At 39.3% G+C, this 21,519-nt stretch overlaps 1 long non-coding RNA gene across 4 annotated transcripts in view; it reads left to right on the top strand.

Moving 5' to 3' along the window:
• Positions 1-21,519, top strand: part of LOC134421287 (uncharacterized) — a 240,101-nt gene that overhangs the window by 107,191 nt on the left and 111,391 nt on the right. The window contains exon 5 of one of the 4 annotated variants that reach the window (XR_010028557.1): positions 8,481-8,661. The exons of the other annotated variants lie outside the window; for them this stretch is intronic. This is a non-coding gene — a long non-coding RNA (uncharacterized LOC134421287). Of the gene's footprint in view, positions 1-8,480; positions 8,662-21,519 lie in introns of those variants that run through there. 4 annotated transcript variants of the gene reach the window in all.

A 21,519-nucleotide genomic window follows, 5' to 3' on the forward strand; every position in this document is an offset into this window, starting at 1 on the left:
TTGCAATGAAAACTGAACAAAAAGAAAATGCATGTAATTCATGTATTTCAAAGTTAGTTCTTGGAAGATCTCTGAAGAAAGAGGAAAGTAAATTGTGCTCTGTAAATCGCAAGAGGTTTGTAGGCTCCTGCAAAAGTTGGTAGCAGAATTTTTTAGTGTTAAAGAATTTGGAATAAACTGCAGAAAATGACCATGCATCAACTGAATTTACAGCCTATGCTGTATGTGTCTTCAGATGTGTTTAGAAAGGATTTGGAGCAGACAGAGAAATACAGCCCTACTCCAACTCCATGCAGGCTGGAAAGGTATCCATTGTTCCTGTGCATTGTAACCATTGATTTGCACCAAGTAGTCTGCTAGAATCTCTCCAAATCAGTGAGTGGTTTCCAAGTTGAGCTGTGGCAGCTCCATTTTAAGGGGTCAAATTACCATGGGAATGTCTCTTGTTGTGACATATCTCATGTAGTTGTTTGGTTTTGTTTGTTTTGTCCTTGGAAGATGTGTGCCAGTAATTTTGAACATGAAAATTATGTATTTCTGTCCCTGTTTAAGTGGAAATGCACTCAGCTCTAAAGACTTCCTGGGTCAGATTGCCAAGGCTTTCCATTTGACACTGGGTTGACACATCTTTGTTTTTTTCCATCAGTGCAACAAATTCTGAGTGCTGAAGAACACTTTTTCTAGTGATCCTTGGGCTCTCCTACACCAACACACAGTCACTATCAGTGTGATTTGAATAATATTGGAAAATAACTTTGAGTGTCTAAGATTGACTTGCAGCTGGTAAAAGGAAACGTAATTACAACTATTGCTCTACTTAGTCTGCGTCTCCAAACCATTAACTTCTTTAGAATATTTGATTGTCAATTCCTTGGTGCTCCAGCATTTGTTGGCTCATCTGTTGGTTGATTTGAGGACTACTGTTCCCATGTGCAGGTCTATTATTTATGTATATATTGATAAATCAAAACAAAATTAATTGCACTCAGTATAAGATGAAGTGGGAGACCTTTGCATTCATTCTTAGGTGGTGGAACTGTGCATTCAGGAAAAAATCAACTTCCTGTGAAGTTAAAACCATCATCGGTAAGGGCATAATAGGCATGTAAAAGTGAAAATAACCAGCTGGTAATTTGCTTCAGTGAATCTGTAGAAATAGGGTGGAAAAAGATCTAACTTTAGAGATGAGAATAGGGAAGTCTTGAATTAGTTTTCTCTCCTCAAGGCAATGTACAGACCCTGAACTGCTGCCTGCAGTAAGTTAAGACTTCCATCAATAAACAGACTGGCCTGCTGCCTTTTGTGATGAAATTCTGCCTTTAGTATCTTTCTACTCCTATCAGGTTTGTGTAAAGAATAAATAATTTTCTATGAAAAGTATGACTGATTCTGGCCTAAAGTATGATACTTCTGACTGCTGTTTTGCACACAGCAAATAGCAAAATTATGTGCAGTATATACTGGTGATTATTATAAATTACTGCTGCTAAGAACTGCAGATCCCATTGCAAATGAAGTTTTGGAAAGAGTAGGCTATCATGCAATGTGTTTTAAATTTATAGCATGGCTGCTCTGTTCAATAAAATACAGATTATTAATTATAAATTAATAATGGGATTATACATTCAGTTAAAGAGGTTTTTTTTTCTAATTATCTGCAACTTGTCATCCAAAGAGTCTATGATAGCTCATCTGAGCGTGACAGCAATGTTTCTGCTTCTCAGCACAGAAAAAAAGCTGACCCTCCCCCTTCATTTTAATGTGTTATGACTTAAGTGTTCCTGTCTCTTTTCCACTGACTGAAGGACAAAAAAAAATTCTTGAGATTTTTAGACCTGGTTTTACCTCTAGTATGAAAATAGCTCTTGAAGATACTGTACCTGAAAATAGGCTGAAATAGGCTGTCCCTATTGTTTAGTTCAACTCCTCAACGAAGGCGAAGGGAAATGAGATCTGCATTATGTTCCCTGTTCTTCTGCTGACTCTATTTCTGTCTGACTCTTATTCTGTCTCTGCATCTACAAAATGGCACCCTACAAGCTGAAAGAAACAGAGCAATTTTAATGGTTTTGGGAAACACTGATATTCAATACTTCTGCTTAGTTCATCACATCAAGTGAGCATCTCTGGGGATAAAACTGAAAAAAAAGGGGAGGAGTAGAGATGGTAAAAGTATGGTGGTTGTCTTATCTCCAGGGACATATTTTGGAGGTCTCAAAGAATACCAATGGGTGAAGATAAACAGCTGATAAAAATCATTTGTTAAAATAAACTTGCAGATGCAGCAGAAATACCAAAGAGAGGATGAGAAGGGAAAGTTGAGTGTCAGGAATAATTTTTGTCACTGCATGTTACGGTCTTAGATGTTAGACATGGGCCAATAGCTAACCTCCAGGTTCGTAGTGGGAGAGCCCAACTATTTTCCCAAGCTTTTTCTTAGGAAAAAGACTATGTGATAGTTACTGGGTTCAAAAGGTGGGATTCTTTTTTGAGAAGGGTTAGGGTCAGGGTTCTGGGAAGGTTTTTTATTTTGACCATTGGTTTAGCTGGAATTTTTTGTGTAATTTTAAATGATCTGTATATTTTCCCTAGACCTTTGGAGAGGCAGATTTTAAAATCTAAAGAAATAAATAGAAGGAGTAGAATATATGTTAAATTCTTCAACTGAAGACTTTTTGTAGTGAAACCACTTAACATATTTTGGTCTGGAAACAGTGATTAAAGGTTAAATTCTGTTGTAATATTACTTTTGTGTTTGGTTGAGTATTTTTAGGATATTAATTCTCTTGGTGTCTATTATGTGTGTCTTGTGCCTACACAGCTTGTGACTGAAATTTTTGGTTGATAGTTGCTTTCTTATAGGCATTCCTATTGATATGCCACTCCTGGCTATTTGCCAAGAGCTATTTGTCCACTTTGAAACATGCCATTTTGTTCCCATTGATCCACTCCTTTGTGTTTCTGTGTGTCCCCTGTGTCACCTCTGTGATGTGGGTGCATCCATCAGTTTTGTGTCATGTGGAACTCATGACGTTGCTTCCTCATAGATAAGATTTTCCATGCTGGACTCCTGAATATGACATCTAGGTATTCACATACCAAAGCTGTGTTCACAGCATCAGGACTCAAATAGAACAAAGTAAACCTGGTTTTGATGACAGTTACAAATGATGAATTTGTATGAATCTGTGCCTTTGATGTATTTGTTCCACAACTTCTCAAAGTCTTTCAAGTGCTGTTAGCAGTACTTTTATCCCACTTAAATACACATTTTTCTCTGATATGAGTTCTGCCCAACAAACTTGTAGCTGTGTTTTTGCAACGCTTCAGAAGTGCCGCTGCAAATGTAGGTAGACATCATGCTGAGAGTCACAAAACAAGATTTTAACCAGGACTCTGAGTAAGAGCATCCTTAGTTGTGTGTCTAAGGTGCCTTTGCTTCAGATATCATGACACTGCGAGCCTGTCCCTGGGAAAGTCATTTGGGCGAGCAGTTTTAAGGATTGCACTTGAGGACTTTGGGGCAGATCTTGAATTGTTTGTGGCTGAGATGGGGCAGTTAAGTGCTCCTTATTGCTGTCCAGGCTGCATGAAGCTATCTTTAAACCTATAACTGATGAAGGAGAGATGCAAACCCTGCAAAATCTTTTCCTGAATAAGCTGGCTCCGGAAGCTTTTTGTGGGCTATTGTGGGTTTTGTTTTGTGGGTCTGTTTGATGTCTTTTTCAAAAAAAGACTAATGCATCTTTGTCTAAATCCATCACATTAGGAGATTTCAAGGGCAAATAACTCTATGTGCTTTCCTTCTATTTCTCTCTTCACTTTTGACAAGCCAGAACAATGTTTGTCACCTCAGTACTCTGTTTTTTCTCTTCTCTAAAAATTACCTTGTTTTCTAGAGAATCAGCAAGGACGAGCATGGCAATATTTGAGAGAGGTAAAAGGTAGTATATCATCAGTCAACTAAGCAAAATCCACAAAAAAATCACAAATGTGCCTATTAAAAAACTTTGCTGAAAGAAAGGTCAAATTTTTAATACATGGGGCTGGGATTTTTTTTTATTTTATTATTTTGTTGTTGGTGGTTGGGGTTTTTTGTTTATTTTTGGGTTTTTTTTACACCTGTAACTTACTGGCACAGCTGATGTCATTTAGGCTCTGATTCAGCAAAGCACTTAACCATGCTACTTAGTCCCGTTGACTTTAATGGGGAGTAATTACATGTTCCAACAATGCACATACAGAAGTGCTTGGCTGAATCAATGTTTTAGATGACATAATGAGAACCTGATTGGGAAGGAGGGGAAAACTGAATAAATGCTGTGCTCAAAATCAAGCCCATGCTCTCCAAAAATATACAGTAGGAACCCATTTGTGGCAGTGCTTTCCCTATGTTGTGGCACACATTGATCTCATTGCTATACAAAAGTAAAGAATATTCTAATCACTGTATCCATGTTATTGCCCATGAAGTCCACATTTGGATTGTCAGACTGTAGCTGTGCATAGTGATTCAACTCCAAATGATACTGGTTCTTTTTTCCTTTAGCATTTTTCCCCTTTTCAGTATTCCATCTCTTTGCCTTATTTTTCATTTTCAAATGAAGACAATATTCCTATCTTGTACTTGAATGTACTGCCATTTTGATTATGTTTGTCAGTGCTACTGTTGATGTGAGCTGTATTAAAATAGCAATTTGAAGTAGCACTGGCACCAGACAGTCACTGCTCATTATCATCATCTCCAGAAAAATTGTACAACAGATCTACTACCTGCTTTATAGTCCTCAAATAGTAGTGTGGTACAGACTGTCCACACAGTGCCACTCCAGTCACTCCTGTTACATTACACTGAGTCTGATTTCATCTCCTTGAGAAGGCTTTATTACTGAGCATGGAGCCAATCCTCCTCACTTTGAATCCCTGCTGACATTAATGGTCTTTCTCACATAACTGATTTGGCTCAAGGGATGTAAGGGTATTTTCTCTAAATTCTTATGGAAAGATGCTGCTTGAGATATTGTGGCAGAACTTGCATAGGTGATATTTTGGTGGGGCAAGAGCTTGGTTTTTGTTTCGTTTTGTGTTTGGTTTTTTTATTTGGGGGGGGGGGTCAGGGGGATGTTTTTGTTTTGTTTTGCTTTTTCTAGATGCAATTAAATCTGTTGCTAATAAATCATAAGGGAAAACTATTTCTTTGGTGTGTGTCTGCCTGTGTGGATGGTGCAGCATAGTGTGAGCTAGTAGCCAAGCTGACTCTTCTACTGTGAATTTAAACAGGTTATTTGGGCCAATGGGCTTATTAGAGCCTTGAAATGTCACCAAAGTTCAGTGGAAGAATTCAGTCCAATCCCCACATACGCATTTACTAGGGTGGAGCTGAGTAGCTGGATAAGTAGGGCTACTGTGTGTATTTATGTAGGTTTGGAATTATAAAATTTTGTTGAGGGAGTCATTCCTAATCAGTGATGTTGTCTGTTAGACCCTGTTGAGACAGACACAGCCTTCCTACAAGCCTAAAGAGAAAACCAGCTCACATGCTGCTCCTGTCCATTAGCACAGAAATAATTTGTGTCACCAGAGAGGGCAGATGCGCCCATCAAGGCTGGCCCTGGCCCTGCTGTCCCTCGTGGGGAGCTGTGTGGGGGCTGCTCTCAGTGGCCCTCCCAGGGGCAGCAGGAGGTGTTGGAAGCTGTCACACGTCGCTGGTCCCTGCCAGGTGCATGAGCTCAGAGGGAGCTTGGCCCAGTAAAGAGCTCTGGGAGTGGCACCTCCAGCGCTGCTGGCTGCTCCCAGAGTGAGGGCCAACTCTGGACTGTTCTTTGCTTCTCCTGTCAATCTATAGCTCTGTTAACATCCTGCCTGTGTTTTGTAGTGCCCTGCAATATCTTTTGAGGTCTTCCAGTATTTACTGTTTTTGTTTTCCATTTTATGGGGGTGTGACAGCCACCGGCAATCCTTTTCTGTTAGTGCAGCAAGGACATCTTCATCTCACTGTGACCAGGATGGGTGTAGTGCTGCAGTCATTTTTCTCAGTGGAAAAGTCCTTGCTTGGTTTTTCAGGGTATACCATGCTAACCTGTGGAGTGCTGGAGGCACTGGAGGGGAGCTTGATTTTCCTTGAGGAAAATTAAAAGTGAGAAAATGTGGGATTCATCAATTTAATTGGTGGAATGGGAAAAAAATCCCCAACTCTCTGCTTTTATTTTTAGAAGGGTGTTTGTTTTTTAAGGATAAAACACCTTGGGAGAAAGAAATAACTAACTTCAAAGGTATTTTAGGGAATCTGGGGCTTGGCTGCCCTCCTTACAAGCCTCCAGGATTAAGCTATGTCCTGCATTCTCAGCTGGGCTGGAATTTGTGGGAAGCTGTGGGCAAACTCATGGAACTGGGGGTATTTTTCAGCAGAGATTTAAGACAGAGAAATAAATCTCAGTGACATTGAAAGAATGACTCTATCAGCGTATTCAGACAATCACGCAGGGCCATCTGTGCTGGGCTTTACATCCTTAGGCAATGCCAGCATGATGGGGGAGCACAGGGATCGGGCATAGGGTTGCTGCCCTTGTGCAGTTATGGTCTCTTTATGCTCTCTTCAACCTGAAGTTACCAGGTTCTTGTATCACTTTCAACAAGACAGTGAAGAAGCAAGGATGTGAGTTTTTTTACTTCATTCCATCAGAAAACATTTTGTTTAATGAAGGGTGCTGTGCTCAGCTTCTGCGTGCTGCTGAGGATGCAGACACTGCTGCTTTGCTAAATGGGCACTGGCTTGCATTTCTTCCTTTCTTCCCTGGTACTTATGGCTCTGCACAGGTAGACATTGCTGAGGGCTTGCTATAGATGTAAGCTTCTTGAAACAAGGATGGTGGCTCTTGATCGTATTTTCAAAGCTGTTAAACATATTATGCCTTAGCTATTAAGTGACATGAAAATAAAGGAGTGACATGTTAGCAAGTGTGTGTGAAGCATTAGTATTCTGATTACAATGCTATTCTTTGGGTTTTTTATAATTGGAGCAAAGCCTGAGTCTTTCTCTTGATGGGTGCTTGCTGTGGTGTGAGAGTTTGGGGCTTTCCCTTTCTGTCACATACTGTTGCCTTGCTACTGCAATAGATCAGAATGAGAGGACAGGCAGCTGGTGCCCTTCCCTGACTGCTCTGGCTGACATTCCTGAAAGTTGAATTAGGGACAGTGTTATTTACTCTATCTTTTGCTGCACTGAGAGAATAAATTCCAGGGTCTCTACCATATGTGTTGTCTTCACACACTGGAAAAAGAGGCTGTGTCCTTCTGAGACAGATTCTTTACCATTGATGGGAAATCAATGATAGCAAGTAAACTATTGCTTGTTAGGATTAACTAAAGTGATCAAAGCCTGAATGTTGTTTGGTCCCATATTTCTAGTCTGTTGTGAGCCTCTGGATAAGTAAATAATTTCTTTTTACTTCAAGAGATCATTTTGCAAGGGGAAAATGGTATCATGTTCCACTACAAAGTACTCTGTTACCTATTGATAAAAACTACTATTTCAGAATCCATTTGTTTTTTCTTACATTTCTGTATTTGTAGAATCAATTAAGCTCTGTGATTTGAAGAGAAAATAAAAAACAAGCTCTATCTTTGTACACCATTATTTCCCCAGCAATTTAGAAAAAAAGATCTTCTCATGCCAAATGGTAAAATCCGCCCTTGCTGTGTTTTTAGCCCTGACATGCAAACTTCCCACTTAGTTAAATGAAGTTTTGTGTAACTGCTGAGCATGACAAGGTCTGATGTTTTTTAAAATGCTCATATGAGAGCTGAGGCTGCTGCAGTGCCCATCAGCAGGAGCAGAATCACATCTACTAACAAGGCAAAAATAAACCTCAGTTTAATGAGTTGCAAAAGGCCTGGTCTCTTCACCCTCTGAAGTAGTCTATTTTAGAATGGCTGTTGGCATTGTCAGGAGGGTACAGCACAGGAGACTTATATGGTTAAATTTTATAGTAGTCTAATAATGAAAAAAGCATGTGTAAGGCCTCTTGGCAAACGTCCATAGTCGTGGCAGTATTCCTACAAATAAAGCTGCAAAAGTGGAGAGGGAGATATAATTAATGGGGATCTGCTTTATTTGCCAGGAGAGATTATTCTTATGCAGGGAGCAAAGGATATGTGCCTGAGAAAAATACAGAGAAAGTAGACTTGTTTTGTGGTGCCCTAAAATGCAGTTTAATGAAAATGAGAAAATAATGGTAGGAAAGTCACTTGTGCAGTCTCTGGCCAGCTGCCCAAATATGAGTGGAGATGCACTGGCCCTGGGCTGTGCTTCCAGCACAACTCACAGAAAGCTCGTTGTTCTTGCACACATTTGCTCTATTTTCAGACACGTGCTATTTGAAACCACGTTTTCTCTTTTGCTCTTTGCTCCTTTCTTGCTCTCAGCTGGTGGTGAATTTCCACCTCAGAATGTTACTTCTTGAAATGTTTTCTCTTTGCAGAGCTGTATCTGTTGTTTTCCATTCTCCCTGGGCGGACAGTAGGACTCTGATGAAGCTTGAAGGTACCTGGAGTTATCTCTGATTTCCTGCTCCTCGGGCAAACCTTGGCAGGGCTTGCCTGAGCTGCAGAGATCCAGCTCTGAGCTGTGTCTCAAGCAACCAAATCATGCCAAGCCTCATTTTATTTATCCATACCTTGAAAATATTTAATTTTTTCATCTGGTGTATTAAACTCACGTTGTCTGTGTGACCACCCCTTCTATTTTTTTCCCTTTTTCATTTGTCCCTCCTGGACATTTGTACAAAGGGGAAAGGACAGTATAAATACATACTGGACATCAGCTCTCTGACCCCTCTTCCCCCCCACTATGTGTAGTCATTATCCAAGAGTTTGCTCAGTGAATGTTTTTACTTTTCACTGGACATTTCTTTCTGGAAAGCTACTTCTGGTGATTCCTAGCTTTTCCTCTTTCAGAATTTGATCTACCTTTGTCTTTCCCAAAGAATATGACCGCTGTCTGGAATCTAATTTATGTTATTATTAAGCCCATTTCAGAGAATTAATGTTGGAAATAGTGCAAATCTGCTTGGCTTTCTCTGCTCCATGGTTAACTGTACTTTAATATCAAGGCTTTCAAGAGATTTATTACTGAGACTTCAAATTCACTTTATATCTCCTTTGCATGTATTGTTCAAGACAAAACTTATTCATCTTTTGCTTTAGCAATAGAGAAATACCTCCTAATGTTATTATCTGAATAATGGTACTGCATTAATGGCTATTGGTTCAAGGAGAAATAGCTGTAAAAATATTATGAAGTACCATTGATAAATGTTATAAGTAACATTTTGCCTGGCATTTCACTTGCTGGGCTTCTACTCAAACTTTTTAATTTTTATTAAATGTTCATAAAGAAAAGATGCAAAATTTTGATGCAAATAATAATAAAAGATAAATAAAGGTGGTGTAAAGAATTATGTAAAAAATATCCTCTTAGATATTTTTTGTTTGTGTGGAGTGAACTGTGTTGTTGCTAGATAAATGAGCTCTTCAAATGGCAGAGCCACAGAAGACACATCTATGATGGCTCATACTTCTTGCTCTATCCCCACATGAAACTTCTATGACAGGTGAAGTGTTAAATATGAGCTAAAATAGTCTTAAAATATACATATATAACTATTTTATACTATAAAATCTGGGATATGGAAGACCTGTTCAGTCACTTCCGCAACCCAACTACCATCACAGAGTTGTTTCCTTGAGATTTGGCCTCAGAAAGTTATCTGGCCCTGTTTCCTGGGGGATGTGGTCTCACTCCCAACTACTGAGGCAGCATGATTCTACTTAATGTGGATGAATGTAGTGAAAATCTGATTTTACTAAGTATATGCTTGCACATGTAGGGATTTTCTAATTTAGTTTCTTCTGACTGAGATATGTATGTTCCCATGTGTGTGAATCACTTTGCAAATATCACACAGCACTTAGGATGGCAAGGGTCACAGACCCAGCCAGCAGGGGTTTAGGAGGGGCAGGTTGTGTTCGACCATCCTGGTCTCCTTTTATGACCAGGTGACCCCCCTGGTGGATGCAGGAAAGGCTGTGGATGTTGTCCATTTGAACTTCAGCAAGGCTTTGAGGCTGTCTCCCACAGCACACTCCTGGAAAAGCTGCAGCCCAGGGCTGGGACAGGAGCACTCTGTGCTGGGTTCAGAACTGGTTGGATGGGCCCAGAGAGTGGTGGTGAATTGTGCTGCATTCATCTGGTGGCCTGTCACCAGTGGTGTCCCCCAGGGGTATGTGCTGGGGCCAGTTCTGCTCAATATTTTTATTGAAGACATGGATGAGGGTATTGAGTCTTTCATTAGTAAGTTTGTGGGCGACACTAAGCTGGGAGCATGCATCGGTCTGTTAGAAGGTGGGAGGGCTCTGCAGAGAGACCTGGAATGGTTGGATGGGTGGGCAGAATCCAATAAGATGAAGTTTAATAAATCCAAGTGCCCAGTCCTGCATTTTGGCCACAATAACCCCCTGCAATGCTCTAGGCTGGGGATGGTGTGGGTGGACAGTGCCCAGGCAGAAAGGGACCTGGGGGCACTGGTGACAGCTGACTCAACATGAGCCAGCAGTGTGCCCTGGAGGCCAAGAGGGCAAATGGAATCCTGGACTGTATCAGGAACAGTGTGGCCAGCAGCAGCAGGGATGTCATCCTTCCCCTGTACTCAGCACTAGTGAGGGCACACCTTGAGTGCTGCGTTCAGTTTGGGAAGAACCTTGAGACTCTTGATCGCATCCAGAGAAGGGCAAAGAGGCTGGTGAGGGGCTGGGAACACAAACCCTGTGAGAAAAAACTGAGGCAGCTGGGGGTGTTTAGCCTGGAGAAAAGATGACTCAGAGGTGACCTTATCACTCTCTACAACTCCTGAAAGGTGATTGTAGTCAGGTGGGGCTTGGTCTCTTCCTCCAGGCAGCAGCTGACACAACATGAGGACACAGTCTCAAGCTGCGTCAAGGGAGATATAGGTTGGATATTAGGAGAAAGTTTTTTTTTATAGAAAGAGTGATATAGTACTGGAATGATTTGCCCAAAAGATGGTGGAGTCACCATCCCTGGATGTATTTAAAGAAAGACTGGGTGTGGCAATTGGTCTTGGGGCATATGGGTTGGACTTGATGATCTTGAAGGTCTCTTCCAACCCAGTGATTCTGTGAAATGAAACTCTCCTGGATTTTATGCATATTTCTTTGTAAGAGATTTGTGTTAGTTCTTTGAAGGTTCAAATTGACAGTCTGATTCCCTGGGCCCAGTCTGATTCCAGAAAAGGTATTCTAGGAATCAAGATCAGAAGGCTAATGGAAGATATCCAAGAATTGTGTAGCTGAGGGCTGAGAAAGCTTTTATTTAGGGCAATTTATATGATTTGTATTAAGAACATAACTTGACCCAAAAGTGGTTTTATCAAGATATCTGGGACTTTGACTTTAAAAACAGTTACAGCAGACTTCAGCTTAAATGTGGAGCCATTCTCACTTTATTCTATTTCTGTACACGTTAACAGAGATGTGGAAAGGTTGTTTGGTATTGCCACTGTTTTGTTTAGGTTTTTGTCATGGTTTTCTGCATTGTGCCATATCGACCTGCTGTTCAAAATTGTCAACGTAAGTTTTGGTCTGATATAGTTATGCCAAGGTGCAATCTGTACAAGACCAAATTTTCTTTTTATATCCTCTATCTGGGTCATTACACCTACTTGTTCTAGATGTTCCCAGGAGGGCTTACAGTTTACCATACTTTGTCTTTTTTTATGTATTCAAAACTACTGAAAATTAATATATTGTCTAGAGAGGACTGGGTTACATGCCTGTGAGAAGGCATTCAGTCTGAATGTGACTCTTAACCATAAAATGGAGTTATAATGGTTCCCAACCTAAAAGCAAAACAAAATTTCCAAATATTTGCAGTCTGTATGAGCACTAAGGTAACAAAGGACATAAATGCTTCAATAAATAGATGCAAATTGAATGAGAACATTTACTTCTGCCTTGTTTTATATTTGTTTAATTAAAAGTCCAAAGGAATTTCAAAGTCTATGAGGCAGTAAGTGGCTCTCTTGCTGGTTCTATTGTCAAAATCACCGGGAGCTTTTCAGGCCACCTGCTGAATAATCTGATGTAGAGATTAAAGTGCTCTATCCCAAGAGCTTCTTTTTTGGTTTTATTTTGAAGGTTCTGTGTCTTTACTTCACTGTGGTAATGGCTCTGTGCTTTGTCATAGCAATCAAGTATTACTGAACTAAGTGCTGCACTTCATGGTATTCTCAGCAGAGATTCTGTAAAAAATGTCCTAGGTGAGTTGCATGAATTCCAATTAATTTGCTTTCTCCTTGTGCACAAGCCAATGAAAAAAATAGGACCCTATTTCCTATGCTTTGATATTTGATAGTCATTGTACTGGACACTTCGGAGAGCTGATTTAATAAGCCATGTTAAGCAGTCACATCATAGCATATGAGTCATTTGAATTCCTACTGTACATAAGCTTGCTATCTTAGGGAAATGCAAGACATATGTTTGGCAAACGTCGTTAATTTTTTGAAATATTTGAATGACAAAGTGAATAATTAATTGTCTCTTTCTGAGTTAGCATTTACTGTTCTTTGGTATGTACCCCCAATTTGGCTAGTGTGTTTTGTGGGATGTCTTTGTTCTTGGTCATATGCTAACATTGCCATAGCTACTATTATTATTTCAACTGCAGGCCACAGCTGAGATCATCAGTGTACTTGGTGCTCTACTCATGACAGCAAATGTCAGCAAGTCTTTAGCTCATTGAAGGCAGAAGTTATACTTGAAAAGATGAGAGGAAATAGTGTGTGTTTCACTGGTAGAGCTGAAACTGAAGCAAAGAGCATAAAATGATGCAGAAAGGCTGGACTTTCTGCATCCTCTCAAGGAGGAGGAGGCTTCATATTAATATTTTAATTATCAGGTGTTTTGAATAGATGACATAGATTCTTAGTCCTTGCATTCTCAAGGATTTATAAAGGAGACTTTTCACAAAAAGAAAACCAAAACACAACAACCTAATTCTGGTGGGACACATATTTTTGTGGCTCAACATTCCTTGATTTTAGTCAAAACTATAAAATGAAGAGCAAGATCAAAGTGTAAAACAAAAACAAGCAAATTAAAAAAAAAAACATCAAACATCATCTTGGTTTTGAATTTGGCTCTTTATAGGAAGAAGGTAAAATTCAGTTGGAGCTCCAAGCTGTTTCTACATTCAGTGGTACACAGAGAAAAGATGCTGGTTTGAAACAAGGTCTAATTTAGCCTTAACTTCTTTACTAATACCTACTTTTTACGTGCAATTCTGTGACTTGTGAAATATTTTTCCTCTGGCACTTTTCTATGATTGCTTTGGTTTTGTGTGTGTTCATGCTGTGTGTAGATTTCAAGCAAGCAGTCAAACAAAGTCATTTGTAACTGAAAGATAAAAGATGCCAGAACACTTTACTCAGGACCTAAGGTAGGCAATGATAGATATTTGGAAAAAAACATGCAAGGGAAGTGGGTTAAAAATCTGAAATCCAGACTGCAAAACACAGAACTTAAAGGTACTTCCAGATGATGAAAAAAATGCAAAAGTAAATAAATTAATGAGGCCAAGCAGAAACTATAAATTCTGCAAATGGAGAAGGATACTAAGTGCAAGTCAGCTGAACCAAAACTATGGTGGAATCAGTGGATGTCAGGAGAGGGAAGACACATTTTCTTAAGTACCAGGTACTTGAAAGAGTGATAAGATTTTAAGGGTGAAAGTGAGTGTTTCCAGGCCACGTACTCGTCATATATGTTGGCTGAAATAAGGCAATTAAAAAAAAGGTGTTTGAACATCTATATATAGCACTATCTTGACAACCTTTTTCTGGACAATAAGGCAGAGAATGAAGTTGGTCAGTTAGTTCTGATAAGTATTTTAAAGCTCAAAAAAAAAAAAAAAAAAAAGACAATATTTTTTATTTCCCTATTCCAGAAATATCGCTTTCTTCCCCAGTGACTGGAAGAAAGATGTTACCTTTTGAACTGGTGAATAATGGTAGAAAAGACTTAAACATGGTGCTAGATATCTTCAGATCCACTGACTTTTAAATTTGCTTTTGTATATTTCTTTTACTGTGAAAAGAGTCTGAGGAGAGTGGCAGTATCATTTTGATATGCTACTGTGCAAAACACTTTCAGGATAACATAGAAACAGGAGGTTACTAAAGGTTTTCCAAGCTGCAATAAATTGTAACAACTAAGAGAGGAATGGTTTAAGAACAAACTCAGGGGAAGAATTTCCTCTAATAGTGGGATGATAAAAGGTAGCACAAGAGCAATTGTTACTTAGGCGTGCTTTGTTATTAGGAGACTTTGAGGAAATGTCCTGTGGCATTTCTATTTGGTCCCAGACCTGAATTTCCCCATTTTGAAGGGAATAGGAATAAGGAATAAGAGAAGTGATTCTTCTCACCTTCTGAATTCCTGATTCCTGCTCCTGTTCGAGACTTAATTTGTAAAGGAGAAAACTCTCTTGGCTTAGTCACTTGAAAGTGGCTTAGCCACACTTCAAATCAGTTAATTCTCTCAATTAATACCTAATAGGTAGAGTATGTAGTAGAATCAAACTTTGTAAAGTAGTTAAGCTATTTATTTCATAACATAAGAAGACAGAGAAAATATTTTTATTGGCAAGTGTTTATGGGTATACTTCAGTATTTGCATCTCCCCAGATTAAACAGAGAATGGAAAGGAAATTTTATCAAAATAATCAGGGTAAGAATTTGTGTTCAGATGGAGTCAATGTTACATGATCAATGGGCAAAGTTTCCAGGCTTGATGCTGCAGAATGGATTAACCCTGCCAAGGTGCAGGGTTTCCTTCGTGTGGGCTGCACAGCCCCACTCAGGTCATCTGTGCTCAGCGGTTTGCAGCAATGGCTCCTCTCCAGACAGATGCAGGCGTGTTCACACAGCATTCTCTGGAACTCTGAGCCCTCCTGCAGCCTGGATAGCACTGCAAGTGTCAAGCTGTCTCTGCCACTGCTCTCTAACCTTTGGAGAATACAGCTTTGTTCAAACTTACCAATTTTCAAGATTAATTAGCTCCATCAGTTGTTCAAGTGGTTAAAGTCACCGGTTTCTCTAGAAACCATTTGCACCAACTCTTCCAGTGTATCTACTAAAGAGATTCCCAAGGTGTAGTGCCCTGTTTCAAACAAGCTAACTCTGAAGCCACAAGCCTAAAGGTGATACTGGCCTTGGAGACTCATGCTTGATGGCACAGTGGTGGTGCTCTGCTTCTTACAAACTAACGTGTTCAGAGGGAGCTTGTGTTATCCTTAGCACACAGGCATGGGATCATGGAATAAATTGGGAAGGGACATTTAAAGGTCCATTTCTCAGTGTGGGTATATCCTTCTTCCTAATGACAGAAATTAATATTTTCAAAAGGATATTGGTTTATTTAAAATTAAATACATTCAGTTAATATTTTTCCACACATTTGTGCTTAATATTTTTATTATAAGTTCCTGCACATCTAGTGATTTGTTGACTACGGTAAGGTTTGGGGGTTTTTTTGTTTGTTTTGTTGAGGGGTTTTGTTGTTTTTCAGTATTTTTTTATTGGTACCCTCTTTCCCCACCCAGATATGCCATAGGAAAATTGGCGTGGTTTAAGTGCACCTATTTTTTAAATGGGGTTGATCAAATGCATAAATACATAGTGGAGAAAGCAGACACTTTAAAGACAGTTTATTTTAGGGAACTTGACATTTTCATTATGGAGGAGGTGTATCCTGAAACGGTTACAGAATTAAACACCAGGGTAAATGTAGAGTAATTTTTTTTCAGTGAGGTGGTATTCAGTATAAGTAGTGGGGATCTGTTTCTGTTTTAAAGGCACCTTAATTCTCAAAATATTTATGAATTCAAAAGCAGCCACTCTGGGGACAAAAGTTCATAAAATACAAGGGTATCTGAAGGATAACTGAATCTTTTTTCCTACTTACAAGGTAATATTTTTTTAACCAACACGAGAAAATGCTATCGTAACATCAATTAGCTAGAAACCTAAATCTAAGCCCATTGCAATGGCCAAAAGAACGCTATGGCCAGAGGAGAGTTGCCCGCGAGGTGTAAACAGCCCTTGCACAAAATAAAGGACATTTGATGCCATCTAGTGGCACTGCGGGAAGGCGGCAGCCGCTTCGGAGCAGCCAGAACCTGTTACTTGCCAGCGGGCCTTGCGTCCCTAACCCTCCATCCCTTCACTAACGCGGATGAGGAACTCCAGCTATGGCAGCATAATTTAGGAAACTCCGCAGTTCAATTTCCTAAATGCTCTGATTGAATATACATGGACTTTTTCAGTATTTTTGCCTTCTTGACCACTTTGCCCCAGGCTTGCCACAAGTAATAATGATTCTAATTTAGATTGTGGTTTAGACTCCTAGAAAGCCTGCAAAATTTCTAGGTTTAAGAATTGCATAAAATATCAGATAGTGAAAGTAGCAAGCAATTTGAAGGCAGGGAGTGACTCTGGTAATCCTAACCGCACTTGCTGAAAGATTAAATCTATTACATTTAAATTAATTAGACCAATTAAGTATTAATAATATACAATTTCCTTTTTAGGATAAAATACTAATATAATAGTCGAAGAAGCTGACATTTCCAATTTTATCTATGTGATAGAATGCTGTGAGCCTATTGACCATTTCTGTTCATAAATAATGTACATTCCTTGGAAAAAAGGTAACATTCAATTTTACAATTTCTAGAGCAAGTTAAGTAGTAAGTTCTCCTGCAGCCAAGTGTGAAGACACCACATACAAACCACCAACCACTGCCAATGTCAAACCTTGTGTGTATGTGTGTGAATGGCAGGGAGAGAGTGCTAAAGAATAATTGCACTTTACTATGTGCTGTTTTAAGGGCTTTATATGGAAGTGTCTTTCTAGAGTGCCACAGCCCAATTTCAAAGGAGCCTAATTCATTTTTACCTATGAAATCATCCTGAAGACCTTCAGACACTGCATTGTTAAAAGGAATAGTGCTAAATCAAGCAGCAACTTCCAAGAGGGACTGCCTCTCTCCTCGCTGAAAAATGCCAAATTCCAATCATTCTAGTCTGACCGGATAAAAGTTAAATAAAAAGAAAATGAAAGAAACAAACAAAATCTAAGAACTAAATTTAAAAAACCCATAGCTAACTTCATAGGGTTTTTTCATCAGAGATTTCAGTTTTCATTTTTAAAACACAAAGTATATGAGTATCTTCTGGAGTGAGAGGTGAATTAGAAAGTCTTTTCTTTTTGAGGCTGATAGGCTTGAATATAATTCTCTGCTTTGTAGTTCTCTGTGTGAAATTTGTCCAAAATAGCACAGGGAAGTCACTATCAAAACTGGAAACTGGCCCTGCAATTTGAGACTATGGGTTGAGAACTTCCAACAAAAATGGATGTATTATTCAGTCATATAGATATTAATCACTTATTTATGATCACTTCATCTAACAACTGCAGCAATTCACTGCTGCTCCTGCTATTTGGCATAAGGATTTTAGTCACTTTCCAGCTTGGGTAAATTGTGTATCTCTGTACATGTTCTAGGGAGTGTGTTCTATATCCAAGGATGGATATAGAAAATACACTCAGCCTAGAAACTAGAAGATGAATTTCACTGGAAGGGAATATGAAGTCAAAATGCAGTAGGTAGCTATGCATTTTCTGTAGTAGGAACAAAACAGAATATGGTTTTCAAACGAAGATCTATGACCTTCCAAAGGTCATTACTTGGTATGGTGGCCTGCAGTAGCAATGACTTGATTTAATGGACAGAACATCCTGAATTGCTAGATAAAACACTAGATGATGATGTGGTAGAGTACCCAGATTTCATTACATGTGCCAGGAGAGACCTGTTACTTCCGAATGGCAAATCTGACTCTCATTTCAAAGCCTCACTGTACACTGCAGAGTTTAATTTGGTGACCCATGCATTTTTAGGGGGGAACTGTTTTATACATTTTTGAGATAGCATAAATTCAAGCTTTCATTTCTTTATGAAGTGAGTTGATTCAGAGGAAGAAAATGCTGCTAAACCTAAAGGCCTTAAAAGTCATTGTCCTTTCTGGAAGCAGCTCATAGAATAACATCTTACTGCTCATTTTTAAGACTTTCAATGCTCAAGGTTTTTTGTTTGTTTTCTTCAGTGGTACTAGAAATTCCCTGAGGTGGTTTTTCTATTAATTGAAAGAGAAGCTAAAAACAGCTCCTTTCAGTACCAATTACCTAGGATATGTCAAGCAATTTATTTCTTTCTCAGGCAGACAGCTCTCTTCCACTGGATACATATTAGGGAACACTAAACCTTTTTCTCACATACTCCAGACTGCAGGTTAGCTCTGTAGTGGCAAAAAGTAAGAATAATGGAAGAAGAAATTCCAACATATACACACACGCAAACACACCAAAAAAAAATCAGATGCATAAGTGCAAAGGTAAATGCTACTGATTTACATGAGAAGTTACTTGAGGGTAAATTTTTATTGATTTTTACAGGGCAGCAAATGTGCCACACTTCCCTTGGCTCCAAACGTAAGTCACTAGAAAGGAACTCATGATTTACTAATTTTTGGGGTGTGATTTTAGATTATTCAAACCCCTCAAATTTGGTTTAATGACTGGGATTGTGTCAGTTATGGTTCATCTATGTGGGTATGAGAACATAATGTGTGCTCTTATTTTTCTTGTATATTCTTTTCCTGCTGATTTCTGAGAAACTAGGCCTTTAACCTTTTATCTGTCAGGCATGAAATCTCTCTTTATCTCCTACTTTTATTCATGAAGCTGAGTACTAGCTTACAGAAATCAACACTTTCCTGCCAACTTCCAAATGCATCCTAGCCTTCAGATTCATTTTCTCCTATCCAAGCCTACTTTTATTGCAGGAGAATTTGAGTGGGCTTCACTGAGCATATGTCTGTTAGATCTAGCTGAGACACAAGCCCTAGTAAACCAAGTTACTTAACCACCCAGCGAGTTTCTTGTGGTATTGCCTGTGGCTGTGAGAAAGACTGAAAAGATCTGACTGCCCACTGTGAAAAACACTTCTTTCTAAAAGAAGAAATTGAAAAACTTCCTAGCTTTCACATCTGCCTATAAGATACCCTTCTGAGTACTAGGAAGAGCAAGGAAAAAAGCCAAGGGTTAAGGGACTACTCTCTGTGCAACTTCTGTGGGAATTTATACCACCAGTTGCAGAAATCTGTCAGTCATCTAGTTAATAGACAAGCAGCTGCAGATGGTACCTGCTTTTTGACCTAGGGATTCCTTACATCCCCTCTGATGCATCTCAGGGAAACACTGAAAAGGATCAGGAAGCAGATCCGTAATAACATCATCTAAGTGCAGTGAGAAACAGAGCTGTGAGTTGAACCTGAAGATCCCATAGAGAAACTCAAAAAGAGGAGTAAGGGTTCACCCATTACAGACTTAATTCCCTTCTCATTTGAGTTTATCTGTCAATAGTTTGAGCACACCTGAAACTCTAAGTGATACAGCATTGCACTGAGACCAGCTGAAGTGTTGGACATGTCACAGAATCAGGCTGGGCAATGAGATACAGGATGCCAATGGGCTCAGTCTAATAGGAAGCCAGTCTGACAGGAGTTCTGTAAGTAGTTAGATGTGCCTGTTCAGTGCAGAGCGTGGCTGCAAGCTCAAGTGTGAGATGTTGTAACTGGAGCTGTCTGAAGATGGAAACTGGTGCCTGCAGTGCTAGTCACTGGAGCTAGCAGTGATTCCCAGACCTCTCTTCACCTTCATGTTCTGTGTCTGGTTTAGATAATACCTTGAGACACATGGGCATTGCACAGACTGATCCTGCAGGTGGTGGAGAATGGTGCAGAAATTAAGGTAGCTGGATCTCAGTTCATCAGGACAAGGAGTTTTCAACCTTTCCTACAATACAAAAAGCCATTTTCTGCCAAATGCTGTCAGTGTAGGACAGGGATACAAATCCAGGTCTGCACAGAGACATGCAGATATAGGGCTGCTGGTTTTGTTCACACTCTAAAAGAAGGGACATGTGAGCTAAAATAATGAGTAATTCCAGCTAATGTGCTGAGAATCCTTTCTGAAAACGGGGTGAGAAATATGCATTCTCAGTCTTGGGCATAGAGATGGAGATGTAGCAGACAAAGCAAGCCAATGTATATAAGTATGGGCAAAAATTGTCCTTTCCTGCATCCCAAAGTGGGGCAGACATTGTCTGCAGCAAGTATACTCTTCCGAAAACTTCAAATCCAAATCAAAGCAAAATGCTTTATTAGATTGAGTGAAGAGGCTTTGACATGCAGATAATATACAGGACCCACTGACTGTACTTTCATGTGATGTTTATTTTAAATCCCATATGTAGGACACATGGCTTATTCATCCATTTAAAAATAGTTAAACTGTGTTTGGGAAGCAGGATGCTGAGACTAGCTTGAACAGTACATGCTTGAAGCTAGGTTGTATGTTACCTCTCATTTTTAGTGGCTTGAAAGGTTTTTGCAGTTAAAGAGATTTTTCTTCGTTATGTTTCTGTGGAATAACAATGACATCCAGTGGCTGGTTACTTTAATAATACATATGTATCTTCTGCAGGTATGATAGGCAATGATAAAATTTCTGTGAGGTCTTTTTTTTGTGGTGGTGGAAGAGCTTTTTCTTGCTAGACTTGTCAGCAAGGGACTTGGGGTGGGGAACCGAAGGGATTGGGGCTGGCTATGAAGTGCTTTAGTAAGGCCCTACAATGACAAAGTCAATTCCACTTTACTGGTGCCTTAATGCCAGTTTAACTTCAGGGAAGAACAAGATACTGCAGTTTTTTCATTCTCAAACTCTTTCAAAGAGATTTAAACCCAGATTTCTTTTGTGATAATTGAAACCCACAGTGGCCTAGGCAGCTGTTCTATCCTATATCCCCTTCTCTTATTTTAAAGTGTAAATCTAAAATGTACATGTCCTGATATCATCATTTTTCACTTGCTTTCGATTTTTAAATACTTTTTTGCTGGCCCATAGATGTTCTTTTGGCTGCCCTGAGGCACCCTTAACTTACATACCAACAAAGTATATTTCTTCTAGGTTTTTTTCTACTTAATAGGTTACCATGGCAACTACCACTCACATGGTACTTATTGCCATGGGATTTAGTTGCATTTCCTTTTAATAACAAGAGCCTTAAAACTGTTGCACATTGTGCAATTTTCTTTTGTTTTGTAGCACAGAATTATATACCTTTATATCTTTCTTGCAGTGACTGCTCCATTTGTGTATCAAGATGCAGTTTGTCTTTTTCCTTTTTAATAAAGTTTACATAAAGTCTTCCAAGAACTTCAGCAGGGCAAAGATATGGGGTGGAAAATAATTTATCAGACAAAAAGGCTTAGGTAAACAATGTAAAAAAGAAAATTGGATGTCTGAGGAGTGGGAACTTAT

Source organism: Melospiza melodia, chromosome 8, assembly GCF_035770615.1.
Source record: "Melospiza melodia melodia isolate bMelMel2 chromosome 8, bMelMel2.pri, whole genome shotgun sequence".
In the NCBI taxonomy this organism is placed as follows: Eukaryota; Metazoa; Chordata; class Aves; order Passeriformes; family Passerellidae; genus Melospiza; species Melospiza melodia.